Below are 22,906 nucleotides of genomic sequence, written 5' to 3' on the forward strand. Positions count from 1 at the left end.
AATTCAAACAAAAGTTGGATCAATGCTTCCCGAGTTTTTTCATCTGTCTGAATGCTTATCTTGGTTTCTTTGACTTCCTCAGAACTACCCAAATTAACCGGCTCGGTATCATTTAAGTTCAGCTTAGGTTTATTCTCAAATTGTTCCAATTCTCGATTTTTTCCCTAAAAGCCTCTTCTTCATCATATTCTAGTTCTTGGTTCGTTATTTCGCAATTAGACAGCGTGTTTGGATCTGGGCATGAAGTCCGCAAGCATGTCATGTTATTTAAAGCCACATTATTATAACTGAAAAGAAAATATAACGAAAATCAGAAAGAATGAAGAGAGATGAATGATGATTTGATTTCGTTTCATTGAATTTTAAAGATAACAGGGTTTACATTGGAAATTAAAGACAGGAAACTAAAGAAAACATCCGAGTTACACCCTGAAATAACTCGTGATGCAGAAAAAGTGGCAGGACTGGACTACCGGGATTCCCGCCTGATTGGGAACGGAGTAGCCTTCCAATTTTGCAACTTGGCATTGGGTCCCATGTATAGCACCTCAGCGGTGCTTGAGCCTTCTCCCAGTTGGACCATGTAGGTGTCATACAACATCCGCCTCATAGCCCCACAGATTTCTTCAATTTCCTCGGCCATGAAGGCCTCATCTTCCTCTTCCTAATTGTACTTGGGCCTGACAAATGTTCTATAAAGATGCGGAATCGGTTGAGGCAAGACCGAACCATTGTTCTTTCGTTTACGTGCTCATTTTTCATCAGCTGGCGTGGGTTGGAAGCCTACCCCAAAGAACTTCTCGCTGGCAACCAGAGTGATAGGTTCGGTGATTCCTTGTAATGACGTACCGAGCCCCTTCTTGGGTTTGTACCCATGCCTGATCATTTCTGTGGCAACCATAATTGATGCATTTGAGAGAAAGGGTTGAGGATAAGGGTTTCCTTCTTCACATTGGTTTTCGACCACAACCTCGAAAGCTTGATAGACTATATGTTCACTTCCTTCTCTAGCTTCAAGACACGGGACTGACGGGTCCCGGTAGATCGACTACTCATCTTCTCCGTGAACTACAATCTCCTGATCTTCATGTTCGAATTTCACCATCTGGTGGAGAGTAGAAGGTAGAGCCCCTGTTGTGTGGATCCAAGGTCTTTCCAAGAGGAAATTATAGGAAGTATCCATATCCAAGACCTCAAAGGTCACCTCGAAATCCATCGGGTCAATAGTCAGTGTCAAATCAGTCTCGCCTATGGTATCTCTCTTTATGCCATCAAAGGCACGCACACAGACGTTGTTTGGTCTGATTCTCTCGGTGCCGATCTCCATTCTTTGTAGGGTTGACAGAGAGCAAATGTCTACTCCAGAACCACCATCCAGCATGACTCATTTCACATAATATCCCTCGCATTTAACTATCAGATGAAGGGCTTTGATGTGGGCCCCTTCCGGGGGCAGATCATTCTTGCTGAAAGAAATTTGATTGGCTGCAAAAAATCTTTCCGCCATCCTCTCCAACTATTCCACAGTGGTTTTAATGGGTACATATGCTTCATTGAGAGTTTTGATCAACACTTTTTGATGTTCAGTTGAATTCATTAGCAAAGACAGCAAAGAGACTTGGGCAGGAGACTTCCGGAGTTGGTCAATTATATCGTAGTCCGCCATTTTCATTTTTCGGAAGAACTCTTCTGCTTCTTCAGCACTCATTGGCTTCTTGAGTGGGAAACGCTTCTTCGTGGCATTATTCACTTCCTCCAGATTGAGGTATTTCTCAACCGTGTTATTTTCATTAACTTCTCCTGAGATTTCCTTACCCCTGTAGGTTACTACTTCCTTGTTGTAATTCCATGGAACGGTAGTGGGATCTGTCATGGGCCTCTATGTTGTGCGGCCAATAACCACGGGTTCATTTAGCCTTGGTGAAATTACTGGCCCCCGCACCACGTAGGTCCCTTTAGGCACATACATTTTAGACCCCCTGTTTAGCTCAAACCTTCTTGGAGGGCTCAATGAGATTTGTTCTTTCTTATGGCCCCGGGGAATATAGAGAACGACATCTTTTGAGGGCGTTGCCCCAGTTTCAGTTTCCACTTTCTTTTCTGTATTCTGAGGGGTGGGTTTACTCTTCTTCTCCCCCTTGTCTTGTTTTGCGACAACCTTTGGCTTCTTTTCTACATCGGCTATGGCAATGATGGCTTTTAGAGCTGGGTCAAACTCTCTATCTTCACAAATCATTCCAATAACTGGCCCGTTGTTGTGAGCCGGTAATGGATTGTTGGTTACATTAGGAACGTCATCGTCCTTCACCACTATCCGCTTTTGTTCTATGAGGTTTTCCATAGCCCTTTTCAGGGTCCAACAGTCATCTGTATCTTGCCCTTCCGCCCCCGAGTGGTAAGCACATCGAGTACCGGCTATGTAATAGGGCGACGCTGGGTTTTGCCTTGTTTGGGGTACAGGCTGCAGCAAACCCATCTGGACAAGTTTGGGGAAAAGGCTGGAATATGACTCACCAATGGGTGTGAAGTTTGCCATCTTAGGTGGTTCCCGGGCACGAGCATTGTAGGGGAAGCTGTTCTGTGGAGGTCGGGGATTATACCAAGCTTGGTGAGGAGGTTGATTTCTAGGAAATGGAGCTCGGTTTTGATTGAATTGTTGTTGTGGCCTAACATAGGGTTGGGCATTCATCACTGCGTATGGCTGAGGAACCATAGCATAGGCCGCATCCTGATGGGGATAGTAATGTTGTGGGGTTCTTTTAGGGTAATAAGGCTTGGGTGGACGGGGTTTTCTTACACTTGAAGTTGCCATTGCCTCTTCTTCCTTCTTCTTTCGGTTTGCTACACTTCCAAACATGCCTTGAATTGCTTGGGAGGTAGTCCTTATAGCAGACTGACTCAAGATGCGCCCTGTTTTTAAACCATTCTTGACCATTTCACCAATTTTGATGGCCTTAGAAAATGACTGACTCAAGAAAATATTATCATATTTTGATAATAATCAGCCTCTTGGGCTTGAAGAAAAACGCTAACCATCTCTGTTTCGTCCATTAGAGGTTTGACTATGGCCGCTTGTTCGCGCCATTTGACAACGTACTCTTGGAAGCTTTTCGAGGACTTCTTCTTGAGGTTTGACAACGAATTCCTGTCTGGGACAATGCCGATGTTGTATTGAAACTGCCTGACAAAATCCCGAGCTAAGTTATCCTAAATATGCCACCGAGATATATCCTGATCCATGTACCATTCAGAAGCAATGCCGACCAGGATCTCTCCAAAATATGCCATGAGATGCTCCTCTTTTCCACCTGCTCCCCGCAATTGGTTGCAGTACCTTTTGAGGTGGGCTATGGGATCCCCATGCCCATCATACTTTTCAAACTTCGGGGTTTTGAAACCCAAGGGTAAATGTACGTGTGGGAACATACACAGGTCAGCGTAGGATACGCTCTTTCGCCCGCTCAAACCCTGTATATTTTTTAGACTCTTCTCCATGCTCCTCATCTTTCTGGTAATCTCCTCTTTTTCAGGGTTTTTTGTGGTTTTCTCCTGCCCCGCAGTAAATTCGTACCGAGGTGGCTGAGGGTAAGCATTGGTAGTATACTGGGTAGGTTCCATGGGAAAGATGGTGCTTGAAATGTGAAGGAAGATGGATCGAAGCTAGGCCTGGGTAGAGTGGGGTGTGCGGTAGCTGAACAAAGCGGCGCGTTGAATATGTTTGAGGTCGCACCTGATATTGACACCTAGGGGCGAGCCTCAGAAGGTGTCCCAGCAAAGTGGGCTGAGATGGTAGGATATCCCAGTGGGGTATTTGGATAACTTATGGGGATGTTGGAAGTCTCACTTGCCCTGGGATATAGCTCAGGGAATCCAGGTATCGCACTTGTGGCTCTCTGCCGTTGGCCCAGGCGTCCCACATTTCCATCATGCAGAGACGCAGAATCCTATTTTCCTCAGCAGTTGCTGACTCAGATGTTGGGATGGCCGACATCGGGCTATCCTCTGGGATAGGGATTGTTGGCAGATGACTTTCCGAAGACATTTCAAAACTTCTTTTTGACCTTGTGAAGTACGGATGTGAAGCTAGATTACCAAAAAACCAACCACCTTAAAAACCTGTACTCAGTTTGAAGCAATTAACACATTGGTAATCGCACGATGGGGTGTGATGCACCTATACAGTTAAATGTGTTTCTATATGTTTCGCAACGATCGCATGTTTCATCCCGGCTTTGCTTATTTCCCCAATTTTCTTTTCTTTCCACTTTGGCTCTTTGATGCCTCTCCTCTCATTCCCATTTTCCTTTCTTTCCTTTCCTTGCTTTTTTCATTTTTCTTTTGGTTTTCCTTCGGCTCTCTTTTCTTTCTTTTTGGTTTTTCTTCGGTTCATTCCTTCCACATCCCTCTTTTATTTGAGTTATTTACAAAATCAAGACCGGATGTGGTGAGGATTGCCTACGTATCACGATGCCGCGTGAATCAGATCATTACGTAGTTCAAGAAATATGTACGAAAAATAAGGAAACAATTTTTTTGGGAATTTTCAATTTTCATTAATAAAACTCCTAAACTTTTCTATTACACAAGGCTCCAACATACTCATTTCTTGGAATTTTAAAGACTACAGACAGACTCAACAAAATTTTAAACTAAAAACTGAAATACAGACTCGATAAATGAAAAATCAAGAGTACATAAGTGCTTCGACTCCTGGGGCCCGTGGGACATCATTCGATCTCGCCACGTGCCTATGTGCAAGATCCCCTTGAAGACGCTCTAGATCACTCATTATTTGGCGGACAAATGTGATTACTGCAGCAAAGAAAGTGGTTCGAGTCATGTCCTCATATTCGTGGCATTTCATGATGATGTAGTCAGCAATTGCTCTAACCCTCTCCCGAATATTACCCTTTTCTTGGAGCAAACGCCCGATTTGCTGATTCCGAGCTTCTAACACTTGGGTGTCATGATGGTTTTGATTCTGCAACTGTTGTATATCTTCCTCCATCTGGGACATCAAGACATAGCAATGTTCCCTTTCGGCTTTAACATTTCAGGCTTGTTTGGCCGCCTTATTTTCAAGGGTAGTTAACTTTCTCTTCAAATCGGTGACTGTCCCCTCATATTTTCTCCTCAACTATCGCACAAATTTCGTCTGTCCTTCTGCATTCTCTGTCAGTTATGCTCGGACTCTTACTAGACTAGCCTCAGATTTTTCTAAGTCATCTTGACACTCAATTACTTTCTTCGAAGACCACTTATAAGCCTTTCATCTGCTCGGCTTCTTTCCTGGTTTTTAGCAGCTATTCTCATTTTCTGGATCTGAGCTTTAAAGGCTTCGTTTTCCTGAGCCATCTTCTTCTTTTCCCCTTTCTCTGCAACAGCTTGGACACTATTGTCAAACTTGATGTTCCTGATTTGTCCCTCCAATTTACTTATCTTGGCCTTATAGCTTGCTTCTTTCGTCAACCAGTCCCATTGCTCCCGTGAGTCGTTAGTGAATTGCTGGACGTGAGGTATTTTATCAGGCCTTTCGGGCTCTCGAGGGATTTGAAACCTTTTACCGAACCAATTCATGTAATTAGGGTCTACCTCACCTTTAGATAAATCCTGCACCAGAGTCTTAGATTCTAGAAATCTGCACTCATTCCAAACTTGACGAACTCTTCCTTCTGGGAATATAGCATTTGGGCCCAGCTCGATGACTTGTCGGCTCAGATCTTCGTTTTGAAACCTGCCCAGTTGGCGCAAAACCCTATGAAGAGCATATGGCTGAATGCTCCGGAGACTTATTAGGAGAAGGTAGCACACCTCGGCTGACATGTATATGACTTCGGTGACGGGGAGCCATCCGAAAGTCCACTCAATTTTGTCCGAAGTTAAAGAACTCGTGTGCGAACCAAGCCTCTGTACCCTCTGGAAATTCAACACCCACCACTCGATTTTCAAACTCTTCGATGCAATTCAAAGCAGTCATGCCATAGTTCATATACCCGACGCGGTGACAGAGATGTTCTTGTATCCACAGTTGTAGTAGTATGTTACAACCCTGGAAGAATCTTCCCCCTTCTCGGCATATGGTTAAGGCTCGATAAATCTCGGCTAGGATCACTGGAACTAGGGTGCCATTAGCTTTCCTGATCATGACATCAACCATTCCCACGAGACCCAATTCTATGTTGCCGTCCTTTCTCGGACAGATTATGACACCCAAGAATGCTACTATAAAGTCAAAGCCCCTTCGTGCCTCCCATTTATCTTTGTTTCCTGCATGGGTCAGACCAGCATTCGGTGCTTCAAAACCTTGGGGATTTCCATAGCGTTGGTACAAGAATTGGAAAGTGCAAAATCCTTCGGATAAATTCCCATCCTGGACCTCCCAGCTAATACTCAACATATCTAGAAACTTCTGAGGAGACACTGTTCTTGGTGACACTGGGTACCGACTTCTAAGATTTCTACTAAGGCTAGCATAGCCCGCGATTTCCTCTAGCGCGGGGGTGAGCTCAAAATCAGAAAAGTGAAACACATTGTGAGTCGGGTCCCAGAAAGGTATCAAGGCTTCAATCACATCCAATCTGGGCTTGATTTTCAGAAGTCCCACGAAACCACCCAAAACTTTTACCATAGTCCCTCTGCTGCCTTTTCCTAAATCGTTCCACCATATTTGGAGCTGTAAGGGGATTTTCTCAAGAGCTGCGAAGGGTTCATTTTCATTTGTGCTCATCCTACATATTTATTAGGGTGATTTAGTTAAAGGATCATGATTCATTTTGACTCAAGAAAAAGTTATCACCATTTTTTTCAAAAATTTTCATTTCAAAAATAAAATTCCGACTTTGCAAATACAGCGCTTTAGCACTTCAGGGAAGAAGATTTTAGGGTTGTGTTTGCTAACCGGCCAAAAATTTGGAAAAGAGACCATAGGTGGCTGTTCTTGCAAAAACAGCCTCCCGGCGCCCTTTTGGAAAAAATCGGCTAATTTAGACAAGAATGGCATCACCTTACTTATTTATGACAAAACAATAAATTTTTTTGTTCTTTTTGGGCTATTTTTGCAAAAGTGAAGTTGGACCCGATGGGGGTTGCCTACATATCCCACATCTGGTGAGAATCAAACTGGCGTAGTTCGGGCAGATTTGACATAATAGAAAAATACTAAATATTTTATTGTCATTATTATTATTATTATTTGAAAAAACAAAATTTTCTTTTCTTTTTTTTTTTTCAAAATTTCGGCAGAGTTTCGGTACCTTTTGGACATCGGGTTTTTCAAAAACAGGTAATTATCTCTCTTAGCTCTCATATTGATTTTTCTTTCTTCCCAACTTTTCTCCATCATTCATAAGCCGGTCAACATGCAAATCCGAAGAAAATAAATGCACAAGTAGCAAGTAGAATGCATCAGGATGGTCTTTTCATTTCGGGTACACCTGTCCTAGACAGACCCAACCCCTGTGTTGAGTCTCCAAAGTCAAATGCACGTGATGCAAACAAACGTTCCTACTAGGGATCCGGCATAAGGCTTTGTTATACTAGGTTTAAAACCTGGGTGTAATTAGACTGTTAGAATTAAACTAATCTCAAACTAATTAACTAAAACCTAAAATTGAATCTAATTAGAATGTTAATCCAACAGAGATTTAGTAATCCAACAGAGATTTAGTAATTGCATTTCATTAATATTTAAGATAACAAGGTTTAACTCATCCAAACGGACGGATCATAGCATCTGAATTACAACCTTGGAAATAATCCAGATTAAACTGAAAGGAAATCAAAACTAACTACCAAGACTCCCTCCGGGTAGGAAGGGGAGTGGCTTCCCAATTGTTAAGCTTTGCCTGGGGCCCCACAAACTGAACATCTGCCTTGCTTGGACCTTCTCCGGCCTCCAATACATTCACCTCATCAAACAGCTTTTCAAACCTCTCAATCAGCTCCTTGTCGGGATCAACCACACCACTAGGCATTGCTGTTGCTAGGCGCTTCTTAGTACCAGGCCTGACAAAGGAACGGGAAAGGCGGGGAATAGGTTTTGGAAGGGTCCATGCTTTCTTTTTTATTTTTCTAGCTCGCCTTATGTCTGCAGCAGTGGGCCTGAAGCCTAAACCAAAAGTATCCAGGTTTGCAGGAAGAGATACTGGTTGTACGATGCCTTGTAAAGAAGCACCCAAGCCCTTTCCAAGTACAAATCCGTTCTTCAGCATTTCCGACGCAACCATGACAGATGCAGCAGCTACCTTTGGCACAGGAATACACTTCCCTTTCGGGATCTTTTCAACCGATACCGTATCGAAGACTTGATAAACCCATGGACCTTTGTCATCCTCAGCTTCTATGAAAGGCACAATGGCACCACCCAGAGTACACGAACTATCTTCCCCATGCACCACAATCTCTTGCCTGTCCCACTCGAATTTAACCATCTGGTGCAAGGTAGATGGCACTGCCTTTGCTGCATGGATCCAGGGTCGGCCTAACAAGAGATTGTAAGAGACGTCCACGTCGAGCACCTGGAACTCCATAGTGAATTCAAATGGACCTATCGTCAGTTCCAACACTATATCCCCAACTGTGTCCTTGCCTCCTCCATTAAATCCTCGTACACAAATGCTATTCTTGTGGATTCTCTCACTGTCCACCTTTAACTTTCCTGGGTGGAGAGAGGGCAAATGTTTGCACTGGACCCGTTATCAACTAGCACTCGGGTGACCACAGAGTCTTCACATTTCACCGTGAGGTAGAGTGCTCTATTATGTTCAGTGCCTTCCAAAGGCAGCTCATCATCAGAAAACGTAACCCTGTTGACTTCGAAAATCTTGTTTGCTATTTTCTCCAAGTGGTGCACAGAAATCTTGTCAGGAACATGGGCCTCATTCAAAATTTTCTTCAATGCCCGGCGGTGCTCATCTGAGTGGATCAGTAATGATCGAAGAGATTTGCGCCGGGGTCTTTCTCAACTGTTCTACAATGGAATAATCTTGTGCCTTCATCTTCTTCAAGAATTCTTCTGCCTCTTCTTTAGTTACAACTTTCTTTACTGATACTGGATTATCTTTGGTGAGTTTAGCCTTTCTCAGCTCGTCAAGAGCAAAGCATCTTCCAGAGCGAGTCAGTCCATGGGTTTCACAAACTTCTTCCTTAACTTCCTTTCCCTGATACATCACTATCACTCGGCCATAATTCCATGGGACGGCCTTTTCACTGATTACTGGTAACTCAGTCACTGGCTTGATGACAACCGGCTCTGTGCGAGCCCCTTTTATAATCACAACGGGCTTGACAGCTGCCCCCGACACTACCACTTTAGCTGGTTCTTGTTTTTCTGCAACACTGCTCAAAAGCTCCTTCTTCATCACTACAACTGGTTTGCTAACTGTTTCTCCTACCTTGATCAATGCTCTCCCCTTTGTCAGTTTCTCATTTGATCTATCCTCACTTGCCCTGATCATCATTACGGTTTGTGATGGCTTTTTATGCTCTCCCTTTTGGACTAGCTCGATCATATGGGTCTTGTGATGAGTTGGTAATGGATTTTGGGTGATGTTAGGTGTCTCTGGGGCTTGCACTTCAATTCGGCGGGTGTCAATGAGCTCTTGGATGGCCGTTTTCAAGTGCTAGCATTTTTCTGTGTCATGTCCCGGCGCACCTGAGCAATACTCACAACTCATAGAGTGGTCCAGATTCCTTGGAGGAGGATTTGGCAATTTGGGTTCAATCGGACTTAACATGCCCAGCTGTCTCAATCTGTGGTATAAGCTAGTGTAAGATTCACCCAAGGGAGTGAAAGTCTTCTTCTTTTGCAGCCTATCACTCTTAAATGCACGGTTAGGTCGAAAGCCGGTTCCAGTGGGATTTCTGTTGGTTCTTGTGGGTGGGTAAGTGTTTTGAGCTGGGTAAGTATTTTGTGGGGTGGGTGCGCGCCATTGTGCATGGGTAGGAGGTTGGGGTTATGTCTGGGCATGGTGGACAGAGACATTAGGGACAGGAGGTGTGTAATAGTGCTACGTTGGGCCATATGGGGTGTGTGGGTAGGTTTGGGGTGAGGGCGGGGTTGGTGATAGTATGGTGATGGACCTCTGTACCAAGCTCTCGATTCCACTACTGCAACCTCTTCTTTCTTCTTCTTTCCCAATACTCCTCCAGTGCCGCTTTGAATAGCCTGAGTAGTTGCTTTGATTGCTGAATAGCTCATAATCTTGTTAGACTTGAGACCCTCTTCCACCATACTTCCCATTTTCACGACCTCGTTGAAAGTTTTTCCCACTGCTGACACCAGATGACCATAATAGGTAGGCTCCAAGGCCTGTAGGAAATAATCAACCATCTCGTTCTCTTTCATTGGAGGATCGACTCTTGCCGCCTGCTCTCTCCACCGAAAACCATACTCTCTGAAGCTTGCTCCGGGCTTCTTCTCAATTTTAGTTAGTGACAGATGGTCCGGGACAATTTCGAGATTGTACTGAAAATGACATGCAAATGCTTGGGCCAGGTCGTCCCAAGTGTACCATCGAGCATGATCATGTTGTGTGCACCACTCCAAAGCTGCTCCACTTAGACTTTGACTAAAGTAAGCCATCAATAACTCGTCCCTTCCTCCCGCTCCTCTCATCTTGCTGCAGAACCCCCTTAAGTGGGCCACCGGATCACCATGGCCATCATATAGGTCAAACTTGGGCAGCTTGAATCCTGCTGGCAACTGGACATCAGGGAACAGGCACAGGTCCTTGTAGGCTACACTCACTTGTCCTCCGAGCCCTTGCATATTTCGGAATGACTGTTCTAAGCTCTTAACCTTCCGTATCATCTCTTCTTGCTCAAGGTTTTTGGGAGGCTTTTCTTCTTCAGCTGAGAGATCAAGGCGGGGAGTGTAAGGGCATGGCTCTGGTGGTTTGAAAGTGGCTTCGGGTGGGTAATACTGGTTATCATGGGTTTGGAACAAAGGTTAGCTAGAAGACCTGTGTAGTGCGACAGGTGGAGGAGCCACAAACACAGGAGTAGTTGGTGGTGGAGGGCATGGAATTTGTTTGGGTGGTGGAGGTGGTTGTGTTTGAGAGGTGGTTCCGTAGTACTGCTGGTAAGTAGGAAAAGCAGGAGATGAGTTCACTGTGGGAGGATCTTGAGGCTGAGCTAGTGGTGGGAGGTAGGTGGGGTTAGCAGGATAGGCTGGTGGTGGATGTCCCTTCAACCAGGCCTGGTACATCTCGGCCATTTGTTGCTTCAGTTTATACATCTCCTCCTTCATTGCATTAACGTCCACTACTTCCTCCTCCCTAGATGGGTCGACAATGCTTGCTTCCAATTCCTGGTTGACCATGTTTGACTTATCCTTCCAGCGGGTGTTGTAGGGACGGGTTGCCAGAATGCCAGTCAACTTAACCACTTGCCTGAACTCATCAACAACAACTTTGTTAGCGGTTAGGGCATTAATAGATAGATGACCGCACATTGGGGAGTGAATGCACCTAAGCAGTTAACCATTTCTATTATGCCTTTGCTTGGTTGCATGCGTCATCCCGGCTTTTCCTTATTTCTATGTGCCACTTCCTTTTATTTTTCCATTGTTTCTTGCCGCTCTCTCTTTTTGCATTTTCTCTCCTATTTCTCCATTTTATTATTTGGTTACGGTCGAATCCTATGGATATTGCCTACGTATCATGACGCCGTGTGAATCAGACCAAGCGTAGTTCGTGACGAATAAATGTAAAGTAGAAGCAAAATATTTTTTGGGACTTTCAATTTTATTGATAGCAACTACGTCTATTACAAAGACTCAAAGCGGACAGACTAAACAACTACCGGACTCTGATGCAGAAAACGACTACAATTGATAGCAACTACGTCATTACAAAGACTCAAAGCGGACAGATTAGCAACTAACAGACTCTAATGCAGAAAAGAACTACAGACTCCGCCATCCCTATTCTAGTTCAAACAAAAATACAGACTCAATCAACTGACTGACTTTTAATGAAGAGGAAATACAGACTCCAGCAGAAACAGAAATACAGACTCAAATGACAAACTCTAGTAGAAAAAGAAATACAGACTCAAAAGACAATCATGAATACATTAAAGCTCCTGGTGCCCGCGGGACATCGTTCTGTCTCGCCGCGGGCGTATATGCAAGTTCCCCTTGAAGTCTGTCCAGGTCACTCATTATCTGTTTCACAAATATTATCACTGATGCAAAGAAGGTGGTACGGGTCATGTTCTCGCACATCTGGCATTTCCTAGTAATAGAATGAGCAACGGTTAAGATTCTCTCTCTGATTCTGCCTTTTTCTTGAAGCAACCGCCCTATCTGTTGGGTCCTATCCTCCAAAGTTTGCTCGGCTGCCTGGTTTTGTTCCCTGAGTTGTTGCAAGTCCATTTCTAACTGTGCCAATGCCATGTAACAATGCTTTCTTTCAACTTTGAATTCTTTTGCCTGTTTGATCATTCTGTTCTCTGTGGCAATGACCTTTTTCTTTAATCCTGTGACCTCATTATCGTATTCTTCTTTCAAATGCTTAACCATGCGGGCCCGTTCTTCCGCATTTTTAGCCAATTGTTTCCGAACCCCAGCTAATTCTTTTTCCGCTTTGTTGAGGTCAAAACTGTAGTCATTCACTTTTTGCCTTAGATTTTCTATAAGCTTTGTATCTTTGGCACTTCTGACGGGATTTTCGGCTGCTAACTTCATCTTTTGGATTTGGGCTCGTAAGGCTTCATTCTCTTTGGCCAATTTCTTTCTCTCACCCTTGTCAGCCGCGGCTTGCACGCTGTTTTCAGTCTGAAGGTCTTGGACCTATTTTTCCAATGCTCCTATGCGGGCTCTGTACTCATTTTCTTTAGCTAACCAAGCCCACTGTTCTTGCGATGATTCGGCAAAATCCTGGATGTGAGGTCTTTTAGCTGGCCTTTCATGCTCATATTATCTCCTATACCAGGCAAGGTATCCTGGCGACACTTCGCCTTTGGCTCGATCCTGTACGCAAGTATCCACTTTTAAATATTGGCATTCATTCCAGATCTGGCGGACTCTTGCTTCAAGGAATTGTCCGTCGGGGCTAATTTCAACTACCTGAGCACTAAGATCGCCGTCTTTTGGCACTATTTGGCACCTCCCGAGTTGCCTTAAAACCCGATACGGAGCATACGGCTGGATGCTCTTATGACCCATCAAAAGGAAGTGCAGCCCCGTTGCTGGCATATATATGATTTCATCGACGGGTAACCATCCAAATGTCCACTCTATTTGACCAGCAGTGAGGGACCGAAAGTATGAAGTCCAGCCCGTGAATCCCTCGGGCAAGCTGTTCCCCTTAATCCTTGTGTAAAACTCTTCAATGCATGTCTTCTTTGTGGAACCATAACTCAGGAATTGAGGACGACGGAACAAGTGTTCAGTCATCCACATTTGCAACAATAGATTGCACCCTTCGAAGAAGTCTCCCCCGGCTCTGCAGACTGTAAGAGCACGGAAGATTTCGGCTAATATCATGGGCGCAAGAGTGCTTTTGGCTTGAGTGAGTAGAGTGTTGACGACCCCGGCTATTTTTATGTCAATGTTTCCGTCTTTCCTTGGAAATACCATAAGCCCCAAAAAGACCACCATAAAAGCAAAACGTCAATGCTCCTCCCATTTTTGGCGGTTCCCTTTGCTACATCTTGTTTTCCGCGTTGTTGAAACCTCCTATATGGCCATATCTGTGATATATGAATTGCGTCGTACAAAAGCCATTTGCCAAATCTGCATTGTGGATCGTCCTGCTTATTTTCAGTGAGTCTAAAAATCTATACACAGCCACAGTTCTCGGGGCCACTAAATACTTATGACTTAAAGGAACCTCATCTTTTCCGATGTAGCCGGCTATTTCCTCTAGTGTCGGGGTTAACTCAAAGTCCGAGAAATGGAAGACGTTATATGCCGGGTCCCAACATGTGACCAACGCTCTGATGATGTCTCCCCGAGGCGCAATCTCCAGCAAACCGGTAAGCCCTTTCAAATATTTTTTGACCTCATCCTGCCCCTCTCCTCCTAAGTCGTTCCACCACAGACGCAACTCCAAAGGGATTTTATGCATGATTGAAAAAGGTTCATTTTGAGTCGTGCTCATCCTGCACATTTATTAAGGTGATTTAATCACTTATTTTGACCTAAGAAAGAAAAATGACACTATTTTGTTCAAATGTCCAATTTAAAACAAATGGACGGTTTTGCAATTACGGCCTTTCAGCACTTTGGGGAGAAGATTTTAAGGCTGTGCCTGCCAACCGTTGAAACTGACTCAGGGTGGCTGTTCTTGCAAAAATAGCCTTCCGGCACCCTTTTTGGGGACATTCGGCTTATTTTAAACAAGAATGGCGGCACCCGACTTATTCATGACGAAATTAAAAAATTTGGCATTTTTGGCTATTTTTGAAAAGGGGAGGTTGGACCCGATGAGGGTTGCCTACGTATCTCACATCCGGTGAGAATCAAACCTGCGTAGTTCGGGCAGATAAACCTAACTATTCTTGAAAACGAGACTCTTTTTGTTTTTATTTTTGTTGGCAAATACACTATTTCTGAAAGCAAGATTCTTTTTTATATTTTCTTTTTTTTTCAGTGGCCAATAAACAAACTAATTTGAAAATAAAAACTCTTTTTGGTGTTTCTTCTCCATTGGCAAACAAAACAAACTAGAAAAAACTTTTCTTCTTTTTTCTTTCATTTTCTCAAAAATCCGGCATCATTTCGGCACTACTTGGACATTGGTTTTTCCAATATAGGTAATTAACTCTCTACGCCGCTATTTTCCCTTTTCTCTTTTTGTTTTTCAATTTTTTCCAAGATATTCAAAGCCGGTCAGCATGCGAGTCCAAAACAAATAAATGCACAAGTAGGATGCATCAGGATGGTCCATTATTCCGGGTACAACTGTCCTAGACGGACCCAACCCCTAAGTCAAAATGCACGTGATGCAAATAAGCGTTCCTACTAGGGATCCGGCATGAGGTCAAGTTATTCTAAGTTCAAAACCTGGGTATAGGTTCTAGACTGTGTACCCGAGCGGACAACTCGAGTCGAGGAGGGGGCTACGTACCGGGGACCCGCGGGATCGTCCGGCTTAGTAACTTGTCCGGCCTCTTTCTTATTTCAATGTATGACACTAACAGAATAGGGAGTCTCAACCAGTAAGCACATCCCCGGAGGTGAGAAGAGAAGGGTTTCGGCACAGTTTATATATACAGTTCAAATAATATCAAAGCGGTAAAGCATTTAGCACATTTAGCAGGAAACATGTAGGAAAATCAGATAAAGCCAAACATAACAATTATTCTAAGCTCGAATTCTTAAACACTGAAGCGAAGTTCTGGGTTTGTCTTCCCCAGCAGAGTCGCCAGAGCTGTCACACCTCCTTTTTCACCTACACCCGCAAGGGCATAAAGGAGTTTTTCCAATTAAAGGACAATCGAAACGGGATTTATTTATTAAAAATCAGAGTCGCCACTTGGGAGATTTATGGTGTCCCAAGTCACCGGTTGAATCCCGAATCGAGGAAATTATTGACTCTGTTAACATCTCCGCGATCTAGAAATCCGAGTAAGGAATTCTATTAACCCGGGAGAAGGTATTAGGCGTTCCCGGTTCCGTGGTTCTAGTACGGTCGCTCAACTGTCATATTTGGCTTATTTATCTGATTTTAGTACATGTTTCTGGATTTATGTCTTTAGCTTTGAACCGCTTTTATTATTATTGTTTATTTTAAGAGAATTGCAACGTCGTGAAAACATGTCTCGAATCGCGTCACATAAATGCACCCGCAATTTTTGACACATTTCGACTTCGTTGAGATTTGGATTTGGATCACATAAATGTGCACCCATATTTAAGAAGGTAAGATTATTAAAAACATGCCTAAAGTTACTAACGCGCTATTATCTTTGGGGAAAGCCGTGAATTTTGCTAAACAGCCCATCCCGAAGTCATAGGTATTTTGTATAAACATTTACCGAGGGCCCCACAATTTATGTGTTTTGTTTGGCGAGGCTCGTCTCATTTTATTATTTAAAGGTCAATCCTAAAGCAATCTATAATTTTCTATATTTTTGTCTCTAAAAATGAAGAAAGAGTCCTAGTCAATTGATATTATAAATTTTCGGGCCTCGAGTTCAGGTCCGGATTCAAACAAAAGGGATAACCTCTTAATTTGAACCCGCTACCTAACTTGAAAGCCCAAATTTATGTTATACTAAACTATGAATTGAGACCTTCAAGCCAGGCCCAAATTAATGGACTAAGCGAGTTTGCCTTTGAATAATTGCAGCTGACAGGCCTCGATGCCAGCCCTTTAAAAGGGGTTATCTGGGCTAGGTTCAAGCAGAAGATAGGCCCAAGCGGTTGTGGTGCTTTAAACCCATATCGACTCCGTCCGGTGCGAACAAAATAGAGGCCCAGGTGGCTGTGACGCCCCAAGCCAATATCGAACCCACATGCGGTGCTTATCATTGATACATTAATTAATTCTAAAACAAGGAATTCAACATAACTAACTACACCTTGGTTGTGGAATTTATCCAAAACAGCTTAAACAACAGTCAATTGACAAGGCTTACGAATTAGTTTCGAGATGACTGAAGCGTTTACCTTAATCGCTTTTGATTCCTATGAACTCACATTTATTATTACTAACCACAGATATTATAACTTCAGGATTACACTACCAATTATTAATACAAGAAAAGATTGTGTTTAATACAATTGACCTGTGCTACTCACCTACAACCATTCGAGTGCACAAGTGCTAACCACAAAGAAGGATCTATTAATCAGTTTCCCAAATTCAAACTACTTACTAACATTGAAAATTAAACTAGTCACTGAAATGAAACTATATTATGATGATTATCTATTTTTAAACACGATGCTAAAATGAAACCAAAACTAAACTATACTGAGACTAGAACTGGATAATTACAAATTTGACAGTCTGGGACAGTCCAAATCATACAGTCCAGTTTTCAGTTCAGTTATGCATACAGGAGTACAATAGACTACTAATCAAGTCACAAAATTATCTAAAACATACAGAATCGTTAAAATAACAGAGCAATATCAGAATTTTGGCTTCAACTTCATTTCATGTTTTCAACAAGAGATGCTACATCAAATCAGTCTCGAAGTGTACCTGGGTTTCGAGTACAAGCAAAAGAGAAGGAGATCAGCAGCAGTGAAGCAATAAGCAACACTCAAAATCACTAACAATGACAAGCAGAAATTGGAATCACAGCCAGAAATGAATCAACAACTCTAGTGAAGTCCGAAAGCAAGCAGAACAAAATTCAACCACAAACGATCAAATAGGCTCAAATGAGCTAGGGATTGAATCCAAGTATACCAAATAACCCTCAGCAATCAGAAACCAACAATCAGACTTGACTAAACCTTAATTTGACTCGAAGAAACCCAAATCAGAACATGTTTAGAGTTTCAGTTACCAAGTACAGAATTAGGAGAAGTAAACCAGCAACTACACTCGAAATTGAACTACCAAGTCCAATGGAACAATGTTTTTTGACCCTTTTGGAAGATTTTTTTTTTGTTTTTTGTTTTTTTTTTAGAACTAGATACTAGAATTGAATTTGAAATTCAAACTTCAGCTTATGAAATCTAAAGATTGATTTTTGGGGAATTCTATTGGGTTCCAAAACTTGTGACTTAAGGCATTGGCATGCCTTTTTATAGGCAAAAATGGAGCAGCCCTCAGATTTTCAGCCTTTGCAATTAGTCCTTATGTTATTTTCAAAGTAGTCCTTTACTTATTGGCTTGTTTCTCAAGCAAGTACACCTAATTTTCTGAATTTCAAACTTAAGACTTATTTTGGAAGGTTCTAGGTAATTCTAACATATCCTATAGCATTCTATCCAACATTAAATGCCCAAACTTACCCCTGCTTTTACCCTGAAATTTCTAACCTTATCCTAAATCCTATTACCTTGATCCAGACTAACTATAGTTAGTTATTCAACAAGGTTAAAAAAAATCCTTCTAATTTTGATCCTAAAATTAAACTAATCTCAACCACAATTAACTAAAACCTAAAATTGAATCTAATTAGAATGTTAATCCAACAGAGATTTAGTAATTCAAAAATTAATTGAAGCTAAATTATCAAGGATTATTCAATCAGAATCAAATAGAGAATCCAAGTAAAAAACATAATCAATTTAACTTGAACTTAAAAGATTAAAAACAACCTAGATTAAAAGAAACCTAATACTACAAACAGAAACTAACCAAATAGCATGCTAACAGAATCTAATTAGAAATTTAGACTTAAAGTTGGACTGGCTCTAGACCTAAACTAATCAAATTGAAACAAACACATGTAGACTGAAATAAACGTGAATTTAACTTGAAACTCAAACAAGGAAAGAAGAAAGAAGATGAAGGGCAGCCGGACTGATTTCTTAAAAACAAACTAGAAAACCTTACCTAATGAATCACGACATGAAACGGACTTCAAATATGCTCGAAACAGCGAGACTTCAACACTCCGCCCAAGTTTTAACTCCAGAACCCTAGATTTAAATTTCCATCGATCTTGGAGACCCCTGAGAGATTTTGACATTGAATGCTGGGTGAGGAAGGCAAGGTGATCCCCAGGTGTGATTTTGGGACGAGACCGATGAACTAGGGTTTTGGAGTCGAAGCTCGATTCAAAATTCGACCAGTTTGGGGGACATTCGAAATGAAATAGGCATGGATTCGTGATGTGAGGAGGGAGGTGAACACTTGGTGTCAATTTGGTGTCATTTGGACAAGGTATTGTCATGGCCGGGAAAGTTTAGATCCAATATTCGAGACGTTTAGACGGGATTTGAGGGAAAGGGATTGTGGATTCAAGATGAGGGAGAAGAGAGGATTTCAGGGTGTTAATTTGGTGGCATTTGGAGGTGGCGCCGCCATCACCGGCGAAGGAATTTTGGGACGGCGCAATTAGGGTTTATGAGAGAGAGGAGGTTGAGGAAGACGATGGGGTCTGAGGGGGGGGGGGGGGGGGTCGGTTTCGGACATTTATATAGTTATTAGGGATCAGTTCCTGGCCGTTTGATCGATTAACATCGACGACCAGGATTGCATTCTGATTAAACGGGGTCGTTTGGTATGGAAGGGGGGGCAGGCCGAGTCGAGTGAGGGACAGGTATGGGCCAAGGGTTTTTGGGCTGGTGAATTTAATTGAAATGGCCCAATTTGGGTCCTTTATTAATCAGCCCTCCTTTCTATTTGTTTTCTTTTTGTTTGTTTCTTGTATTTGTTTTTTTTTTGTATTTTATTTTGTATTTTTTTCTGATTGTATAAAAATGCAAAAATTAAAATAAAGTCCTAATATATTTCATAGTTAAACTAATTAACTCCTAAAATTGTTTGAAATCTATTTCGTGACGAATTTACAATTAAACAATTAAAAATGCAAAAGTGAACTATTTTTTGTTATTTTCTTTATATTTTTGTTCTAAATACCACTTAACCCCTAATTAATCCTAAAATATGAAACTAAATCCTAAATGCACATGCCAAATGTTTTTTTTTATTTTTCATGTGAATTAAAACAAACACCAATAAAATGCAACAATTATCAGAAAATAACACAAAAATTCACCAAAGTGTAAAATAATGAAAGAAAAATTATTTTGTTTGAATTTTTGGGAATAATTCATATATAGGGCAAAAATCACGTGCTCACATTGTTCTAGACCTGGCTTAACCGAGCGGACAGCTCGAGTCGGGGGGACAACGTACCCGGAATACAGAAGCTTCACCGGCTTTGCAACTTGTCTGAACCTCGTTCTAAAATTAGGATAAGACTCTAACAGAAAAGAAGTCACATGAAGTGCACACTTCCCAGATGATTTAGAATACTCAGAGAGAGGAGGGTTTCATAGACATTTACATACAGTCCAAACAATATCAAAGCAGTAAAAGTGGCATTTAGCACATCAGGCTCAACATGTAAAAATTAGATAAAACAAGCCAACTATAACAGTTATTCTAAGCTCGAATTCTTAAACCCTGAACCGATGTTCTGGGTTTGATTTCCCAGCAGAGTCGCCAGAGCTGTCACACCTCCTTTTTTACCACCCCGAGGGGGATATAAGGGAGTTTTTCCAATTTAAGTGACATTATTAGAAATGGGATTATTTATTTATCAGCGTCGCCACTTGGGATAGTTTATTTGGTGTCCCAAGTCACCGGTTTATTTTAAATCCCAAATCGAGGAAATTCGACTTTCCTTTTGAAGTCTGCGAACCAGAAATTCTGAATAAGGAATTCTGTTAACCTGGAAGAAGGTGTTAGGCATTCCCAGGTTCCGTGGTTCTAGCACGGTCACTTGAACTATTACAATTGGCCTATTATCTGAATTTAATACATGTTTTAGCCTATGGTATATTTTAACTTATTAACTGCTTTTTAATTAATTTTAGGAAGATTCAACGTTATTTAAAATACGCCTTGAACCACGCCACATAAAATGCACCCGCGGTCCACGACACCTTTTATTTAACGTTGTTAAGAATTTGAATTGGACCACATGAAATGCACACCCGAATTTAGATAAATAAAGGAAATTAATTTAAAAATATCGCGCCTAAAGCAACTACAAATTTTCAAGTTTAAAACAAGATTTGCTAGGGCCATGGAAAGTTTAATTGATGGCACACCTCGATTTAAGGAGTTTATATTAATTATCCAAGGGCCGTGGGTTATCTAATTTTGCACTATGGCACACCTCGATTCTAATTTTAAAGGATGTTCGAACTAAACTTTTGAGGGCCATAAATTATATCTTACTTAATATGGTACGACTCAAGTCTAATTGTTCAAAATGATTTCTTATTTTTTAAGTCATGAGGGCCATAAACTATTGGTGTTATTTAATATGGCACCACCTCACTTAATTAACGGAATCCAATTGATTAAACACTAAGAGAATTGGAATTTTATTTTTAAACTAATGTTTAAACTAACTAAAAAAAAGATTTGCTTTAAAGAGACAACAGGTTCGATTATTTGAAAATGGCAGGGGCCATCGACAGCAGTTAAATGAGAAATAAGAGAGGCATGCCCAAGCATAATGAGGCCTATAATTCCGTTTCAGGTGGCCTCAAGGTCCAGGCCCAAAGAATGACCCAAATCTTTTGAGAACTAGGGGTTAGGGAGTGCACGACTCGAGATCGAGTCTCCACGGCACGCGAAAAAGCATTTGAACATCAGGGGTATCAACATGAGCCCAACATTGCTTTCAACAATACACAACTGTTTAGCAATCATACTCAAATCAATCTCCAGCTAACTCAATAGGCAACTGTGTGAGATTTCAATTCTAATTAAGCCCCTCTTCAACACATAAAATAGCCAATCAAACCTCATGAGACTGTCAAGTAAACAAGTCTGAATTTAAACATCATTCTCGACTTTAACATGCTTACAAGGAACCAGGAGTAATTTTATACATGGCTCGACCCTTAAAGGTAATAGCCCAAACCATTTCCTTTGTCTAAAATGACTGTATACTGACTATTATCTTGGAAACAAATCAGCTGACCACTTCATGAAATAGAGTAATACATGACTTCAAATAGCAGACTGGTATAGACTCCAATTGAAAGTTTTTACCCCCCAGCCTATACTTGTCATTTTAGCATGTTCAATTAGAAATCAACACCAAAACAAACACTGATTTCAGCAGAACTAAAGTAGATGTCACGGCCCAAACTGGACGGCCATGACTAGCACCCGGCCATACTTACCGATTACCAACATACATTTTATCTAACCTTCTTTATTATCTTTTAGGGCTAACGAGATCAATATAAATGGTAGACATGGGTCATGGACAACCAACAATAAAATATGATGGCATGAACATACATAACATGGGATGACTAGACAATGAAGAAACTATATATAAGGTACGAGCTACCACACTACCATGAGAGACTATACAACAAAAACCAGCCGACAAGGCCTACCAAACTATACATGAGTCGACACCTGTCTATGAGCCTCTAAAGGAACATAAGTGTTGCAACATAGCCGGAACAGGGCCCCGACATACCCATAATATCTATAACAAAAATGCATACCAAGACCAAGGCAAGTCCGAAGAAGGGATCTCGCCAATCACCGCTGAACTGGACAGCCTACTATGGTGGGGGAGCTGCGCCTGCCTGTCTATCAGGACCTGCAGCACGACATGCAGCGTCCACAAATAAAAGGACGTCAGTACGAATAAAGTACCGAGTATGTAAGGCAGGGAACCATAAGTACGAACAATAATATAAGCAGGGATAGAGAATAAACAACTTGTAACATCTGGGTACCTCTAAGGGCTACTGACATGAAATGCGTGATACATATGTATATATACATAAACTTTTAAAACATACGCCTCTGTGGGCATCATCATCATCATATCATACCCGACCGTAATAGGCTCGGTAAAAACGTACCCGGCCACGTAGAGCTCGGTAAAACCCAACTGATCTGTGGTTGCACGATAGGTGCCATACCCGGCCGACTATACCGCGGCTCGGTAGAGTAAAATAGATACATATATATAATGCATGCTCGACTCATGGACTCACGTTCTAAACCTTTCGGAGTGACGTAAGGTCGGTATCCTCTGTACACGTTATTAGGACTAACTCTTCACCATGAACATTATAAGAATCAGGAAGTACCAATAACATTGATAACATAAGAATAAGAGAAGCAACATCAACATCAATCGTTCCATAAGAGGGGAAACAATGTAAGTACTGCTAGCTTCTAAGAGTAGAGTATCTTTGGAAGCTCGTTCATTACATTATGTACAATCGGAGTCGTGCAAAAGAAGGAAAGGGATAGCCTCACATACCTTGTATATACTG

The sequence above is a fragment of the Nicotiana attenuata genome, unplaced genomic scaffold, assembly GCF_001879085.1.
Source record: "Nicotiana attenuata strain UT unplaced genomic scaffold, NIATTr2, whole genome shotgun sequence".
In the NCBI taxonomy this organism is placed as follows: Eukaryota; Viridiplantae; Streptophyta; class Magnoliopsida; order Solanales; family Solanaceae; genus Nicotiana; species Nicotiana attenuata.